Genomic DNA, 7398 nt, shown 5'->3' with positions numbered 1-7398 from the left:
GGGGGGGGGGGGGGGGGGCAGATTCACGCTGGCCCCCAACACAAAAAATGGCTACTATTTTTTTTTTACGAATTGATTCTCAACTGCTTGCTAAATTTTACGCTCTATTTACTTTCGTTTGCGCCATATCTGACTGGGAACTTGACAATTTTTTCTTTTTAATTCACGAATAGATTGTTAATCCTTTGTTAAAGCTTACACTATATTTAATCGTCTTTGTAGCCTGACTATCTTTAAACAACTACATAATAATTGTAGTGACAACCGGAGATGCAAGGTTTGTTTAGTTTTATAAAAAAAAAAAGTATACCTTGCTAAGCTTTTTTATTGGTCCTATCTTAAAATGCATAGTCCTCTAGTATTATCTATATTGAATCTCATAGGATATGCTTCGCTAGCGCGAGCATATACACGTTTTTGCTTCTGTTATAGCAGACTTAAAACTTTTTGATCGTGTATAACCTAGACGTCGTGTTTTTAAATGGAGCCGGACAAAAAATATCATTGTGTGCATCAAGGGTGAAAGGTTATAATTTGACTCGTATGAATGTCGCTCATCCGGCAAACTTCACACTCGTCGAAATAATCTTCTTTACGCTCTTAATGCACGATATACTATTATTTTCTATTTAGGGTGACTCACCTAACTTGACCGCTTAGAATATCATGGTTGCCTTTGATGATATGGAAAAAATTTTTACGGAAAAGTTGTTCGGTACAAAGATCCAAGGATAAGGTCCCGGGAAGGCCAACACATTGCACGTCGTTGAATTTTTTGATGTGTAAATATCTGTATTATCGGTGTACGGTCGGGGCTAAATGGGAAGTCGACCGTTGTAAGTTGTAAGGCGTAAGTCACGTAGATGTGACTGCATCATTGTGTGTGTGCTGCGCTTATGCGCATACTCTCCGCGCAGGCTGGCCATGTGTATGTACATGTGCTAGCCAACGATGTAGTACTCATAATGGAGCTAAGACTAGAATTCGAATCGAATTTGGATATAGCTAAAACAATGGAAATTTGTCGAGAATTGTGTATCGAAAATGATGACGATGATGAAGAAATTTCAAAGGAAATCAGTTTATTAGCAGCACATGTACGAGATGCTGACCCTTTGCTAATTTTCTTGCTAATGCTAATAACGATGCAAACGCCGATTTGAGACTAGCTACGTTAAATCGTCTTGGTCCTATAGCAAAGAAGCGCGAGAATATTATGGACAAAGAAGACTTCAATAAATTAATGCGTACAGCTAATTATGGTCAAAAAAGTCTATTACTTCATGTTATTTCGCATATTTTGAATAATGATGGACCATTGCAAATTTTTCTTACTGACCCTGCCGGTTGCGGGAAAACATTTATGATCAACTTACTAAGAGAAATTTACAATCGATTTTGTCATACCGATGATTATTACAATATATATGTGACATGCGATGTCACATGATATTTAAATGAATACAGTTAAAAATTTATGTCTCATATTTTAGCTATCATAAACCTATAATTTCATGTATTAAAGAAATTGAAGACAAATAAATTCCGAATTAAAATTAAACTCAATTTCTTGTAAAAAAAATAATTTTCAATTATAAATAGTTTCCCGCACTGAACTTCCTACAACATGTTTACACATCATTCGTGAGTACAATGGCACTCAAACTTTTTTTTTTTTGTGAATGAAGTTAGATGAGAAACGCTGTATAACTGAATAAGAATATGAGGTATCGCAGTTTATTCGCCCATATCAATATACCCGTTTCGCCTCGGCTGCCCCCAATGCCTGTTTTTTGTCCTATTTTCCTCCTACTTACTCCGAATTTAACAAGTTTTCTCAAAACGTATTTGGTAATAGCTATAACTCTCAGAGTCGTGGTTGTGACATTTTTAAAATTAAATTAGCACTGAAAAGGTTCGATTGGATTTGTGATTAATTTTGTAGAACAATTTTTTGCAAAACTAATGTGGCTACCGTTACCAATCTTGGAAACGTATATCGCTAGTGGTAGAGGTGACGAAAAGTCTTTGAAGAAAAAACTACATGTTAAGATCGAGTAATTATCGATCTTTATGACCCGAAACAAATAGTTGTTGCGTTTCGGTTCTTCCCAGAATTTTGGTTGCATTATTAATGGTATATTCATAAAAACGTAAAGGAATAATGGAACGACTGTTGCGAGACTTTTGCAAGTATTAACGTAATTGGATGTTTCGTCGTTTCTATCAGCAGTGTCATTTTGCTAAAAATGTACATGGGAACGATTAATTTCAATATTTCCTCGTAAACGTGATATTTAGAAAAATTACAGGCAAGAAAGAAAAGAAGAACCTCTGTGAAGTTGGCCCCTCATTATGAAAATTAATAAAAGAAAGTTAGAGTTCTGCTTCCTCCCGGAAGAGTTCTAGAGTTCCTGATAGTTTTTAGAAATAGTTCTGTCGATTAAATGCGAAAAATTGCGATATTTGAAAATGGGGGGCTAATTTCACGGAGCCCCCCATTTTTTGAAAAAATGTAATTTTTTTCGCAGTTCTGAATAGATTAACAATAGTTCTACAGTTCTCTGCACTTTTCATGAATAGTTCCGGTCATTATCCGCTTCAAAATAAAGTATGAAAAAATACGTCAGCCCCCCATCTTTTAGAAAATCGTATTTTTTTTAGTGTCCCGAATAGTTCTCATAGAGTTCTACAGTTCCCTATAGGTTTTGGGTACAATACATATCCAGATTTCGTCAAAAAATCATGTTGAAAAGAGTATTTCAAAAAATCAATTAATCGTATAAAATCCGATACCCCCAGAATACTGGATGGATTAATCAAGTCCAGGTATTCGTTTTGTAGAACTCTTTGAGAACTATCCAGAACTCCCATCAGAACTCCCGGAACTCTTAATTTTTTTTTCCAAATTAACCCCACTTGCGATGGAGAATCTTCAAAGTGCCAGAACTCTTTCAATTTTAATTTCTCAGCTTTTTGCCATAGGAATTATCGATAGAACTCTTTGAGAACTATTCGGAACACTAAAAAAATACGTTTTTCTAAAAGATGGGGGGCTGACGTATTTTTCAAACTTTATTTTGAAGCGGATAACGACCGGAACTATTGATGAAAGGTGCAGAGAACTGTAGAACTATTGTTAATCTATTCAGAACTGCGAAAAAAATTACATTTTTTCAAAAATGGGGGGCGCCGTGAAGTTGGCCCCCCATTTTCAAATATCGCAATTTTTCGCATTTAATCGACAGAACTATTTCTAAAAACTATCAGGAACTCTAGAACTCTTCCGGGGGGAAGCAGAACTCTAACTTTCTTTTATTAATTTTCATAATGAGGGGCCAACCTCACACAGGTAAAAGAAGATGCCTAAGGCCTTAAATCGATTGTATCTCGATTATGACTGTATAGTGACTTCAATTAAAAATAAAATTAAGTATCTCTGTGAACTAATGTGTCACGGTAGTGTTAAAAGTCTGTTAAATTTCGGAACGCCTGGCTAAATGTGTAAAAGTGACGTCAAGCAATGGATTTTTTAAAATAATTTCGAGGAAACAAGTACCAGCGGGTGGCAGAAATGACTCTTCGAAAGACTATTGTAAATAATTACTATTTTACACTTCGGTCGGCACTGTATTACGTAACTCTAATGGATTAGTAAGGGCCTCTCTGTGAACTAAGGTATGACGGTAGTGTAAAATTCTGCGTTTCGGAACGCCTGGCCAAATATGTAAGAGTGACGTCAAGCAATGAGTCGTGTCGAGGTGGTAAAAGTCCTCAGTGGGCCATAGCGTATGACTTTTTCAATTTTATTGTTAAGAATTTGTTTTCACGTGTTACTTTTGTCTATGATATGACTACCCTTAACAATTTGTTTTCCTTTATCTCATTCACTTCATAAACTGATTTCGTCTCGATGCGTTTTACATAGTATCTAATTTAAACGTGGTTGGCGAATGGCGGTTAAATTGAAGAAAATGTATATGTATATATATTCAACCAGTGAGACTGGCGATTTACTTTTATTGATGAAAACTCGCATGGTGGAAATATGGTTAATCAATGAAGATGCTCTCGGTGGTAACCATCGACATATAGTTTATGGACTACGCGATCCGTTCCTTAGATCCTTTGAAGAAAAGTGTCGACTTTAATAAACAAAGAGGGAATAAGGTGGCGGCTAATTGCTCTCCTTTTCTCATGCTCCCATTCGCTACGTTTTCTATACTCTCGTATTACGGTTGCTAATTAGAAAAAGACAGGACTTGGCCACCACCAGTCGCTATCTTTTTCTTTTAGCCGACCATTTTTCCTATGTCTACTATGCATAGTCTATACTATACGTCGATGGTGATAACACACAATACGAGATAAAATTTTTATTTTTTTTTTATTTACTAGATAATAACTAAATCTTCGTCTGTGTAAAATTTGAACATGATTAACCGTATAGTTTGTAATATATACAAAATATAAAAGTGGGTAAATTTCCACTATATAGATATACATGACCTGTAGAAAATGAATATCTTCAAATTTCAATATCTTCATTTTCGTACGGTAGAATGTAATGATTTTTGGCTCGAATGTTGAGGTTATCTTATATTTATACTAATTTATTTTTTAACAAAAAATTCATTACTATTATGATTATTATCGCTGGATCACCGTAACAGGAAATCACATCTCTCAGACGTTCACCTTTCGACGGCCCACTATTGTTCTCCTCGTTTGGTTCGGGTTCGCACGGCCGTCGATTAAATTCCCCGAGCCGGGAGGTTAATTTCGTATGAACCCACGTATTAATTTCGTATGTATATGTTTGTAGAAAATAGATGGATGAGAACACATTATCGTAAGAATTTTGTTGGATTACACAATGGATACGGAGATAGAGATTTTTAGTGAGACAGTTTGGATCCGTTGCGGCCACCGATTCAACTACAGGTAAAGTAGTTAACCACTGTTGAATTTCTTCTAATGTCATTATTGTTTGGCGAATCCTTTTTTGTCATTGCTCGCCTTATATACAACAACTTGGAGACGTTGCGCGCAATCAATGTCCATCTTGGGTTTGTCATTCTGTCAGGGTAAATGTTTCGGGTGAATATTTTGTGATTTTATAAGCAGAATAACATGGATAGTAGAAAATTTGCGAAATTTCATTTTCGAAGATTTGTAAGAAATTTGTTTATTTTGCATCTGTATGCTAACCTTGCAGCGAAGATTAAAACAAAAAAGAGCGAATTAATCTTATTAAATAGTCTCTCGATTAATTGTTCTCAAAATGTTGGCAGATAAAGGACGCAAATATATTGGTTTCGTTATCAAGCGTTATATACACGGTACCCCCCGCCCCCCCACTAACAGTTCAAACACTTGCTGCGAAATGAAATGATGCATGAAATAATTTTTTTTTTCATTACTATACAATATTAATTTTAAGTACGTACGCGGTTACGTGAAAGCTGAAGCTGAATTTGCAATTTTCAAAATTAATTCTTTGGCCAAATTATTCACAAAGTGCCACAACCCTATATGCTGCTTTATTTTCAATAAAATTTTAATTTATTAATAGTATACATAATTGTCATTTTTTTAACTTCAATACTGCGAAAAAACGACGTTATACATAGTTACCCCTAACATATATTAATAATAGCTCTTAATTTGTTAGCCATATTCTTAATTCATTCACGTTTAATATATGCAGGCTTTCCTTTTTTTCCTATCGCGGAATTCTTGTGAGGCAAGGGGGGTCGTCAGGATATGAGTTGGGCCTCTTATATCATCAATACGCAGGATAGGGTTCACGTTTTCATTATCTTCCGTGCTCGCGCTTCTATCGGGGACTCTCATGCCTCGATTTCGTGTTCGTCACACACGCTTGCCCGTGTAATCCGTGTGTGAGTCTCGCGTTGACTCGTGCGATTTTTCTCTCTCACGCTCCAACTCGCCCACACTCGCTATCGAGCTCGCACTCGACTTGGACTCTTCTCATATATACATATCTCTACGCTCTCTTGTTCACACGCAGATTTCGTCGTCAGGACCGGCTACAGGCGCTCATTCGCCCCTCTCACTCGCTTATACTTTCTCGCATATATATTCACATTTCTGTATACCCATATAATAATGGTTTTTAAAAAATTATCGTTCAGTTATCGTTACCCTTATATCAGTTGATACGTGTATCTTATAATTCAAACGTACATTACGCCTTCTTTGAGTTTCTTTAACTTTGAACAGAGCTCTAAATGTAGACGTGAAATATGACACGACAGTAAATCATGTAAATGAATATAGAATTAGATGAATCCTGGACACCCATCAGTGATTTATGGAAAACAGCAAAAGATTATTTTTATTTCTATCGTGTCCCCTGTTGATAACTGATGAATAGTTTTTCTTTAGGTGTTGACCTTACGCAGCCAATTTGTAGGTGTTTAGGTAATAACTTCTTATTTCTACATCTAAGAAGGAATATGCGTTGATGTTGTAAGATGGTGATTTTTCTAGAATGTAGTTTCTAGGTCTTCATTAACTCCATTGTCCTCCTTCCAAATTGTTGAGAGATGTGACGTAAGAAGAATCCATAATTTTTTTGGTCAGTATTCATTATTAAATAAGTAAAATTGTCGGCTGGTACTTTATAATAGTTTTTCAATAGTCAACACCTAAGGAAAAACTATTATAAAGTACCAGCCGACAATTTTACTTATTTAATGATAACTGATGAATACGAAGTGACGGGGAACAGCGATATGCAGCGCGTATCTTAAATTCACTGAACTTGCAACGCCATCTGCATTGCTGAAAACTACGTAAATGGGTATATTCGCATGCGAATATCGCATCTCATTGATTTCATATTGTTATAGTGAAGTATAGTAATGTGACAGCATCAAGTCATACACAAAAAATGGGAGGGAATGATCACGTTAAAAATAAAAAATAAAAGAATTATCGCCCAAAATCGAAATGGCTGATAATGACCGTAATTTTCATTATCATTCGTTAATGATACCAGTTATTGTTAGTAAATTATATGAAAGAGCCCATGTAATCCATACAAAAGTATATGCATCGGTAAAATGATCTTTTTGCACTAGCAACAAACAAAGAACACTATCGCCCCTTTATCATACTAAAATAAACAAACAGTAAATACTCAAATCACAAAGCAAACTTTTGCATGGAACGGTCGCCGCGCTACGTCATGCGCGGCGACTGTTCATTTAGCTTGAGGGCGAATTCGTCGAATTCCCATTGTTGGAAACTCGCCCACTCCTCGGCAAGGCGATGTCCGGCCCACGTGTGTGCCTTCACTGCTACGTCAACCCAGTCGAATCCAAATTCCGTCTGATTCATACCGAGTTTTCTCACCCACGCCCCCCCCCC

The 7398-nt window shown here is 36.1% G+C and overlaps 1 protein-coding gene across 4 annotated transcripts in view; it reads left to right on the top strand.

Annotated features, from left to right (window-relative positions):
- LOC107266740 (dnaJ homolog subfamily B member 6-B) overlaps positions 1-7398 on the top strand; it is a 39544-nt gene that overhangs the window by 17651 nt on the left and 14495 nt on the right. The window contains exon 2 of one of the 4 annotated variants that reach the window (XM_015737535.2): positions 4826-4944. The exons of the other annotated variants lie outside the window; for them this stretch is intronic. The gene's annotated coding sequence lies outside the window, so the exon portion shown is untranslated. The remainder of the gene's footprint in view (positions 1-4825; positions 4945-7398) is intronic. 4 annotated transcript variants of the gene reach the window in all.

Source organism: Cephus cinctus, unplaced genomic scaffold, assembly GCF_000341935.2.
Source record: "Cephus cinctus unplaced genomic scaffold, Ccin1 Ccin1_scaffold0024, whole genome shotgun sequence".
Lineage (NCBI taxonomy): Eukaryota > Metazoa > Arthropoda > Insecta > Hymenoptera > Cephidae > Cephus > Cephus cinctus.
Note: the sequence above shows the minus strand (reverse complement) of the source record. Positions and strands in the feature narration are given on the sequence as shown.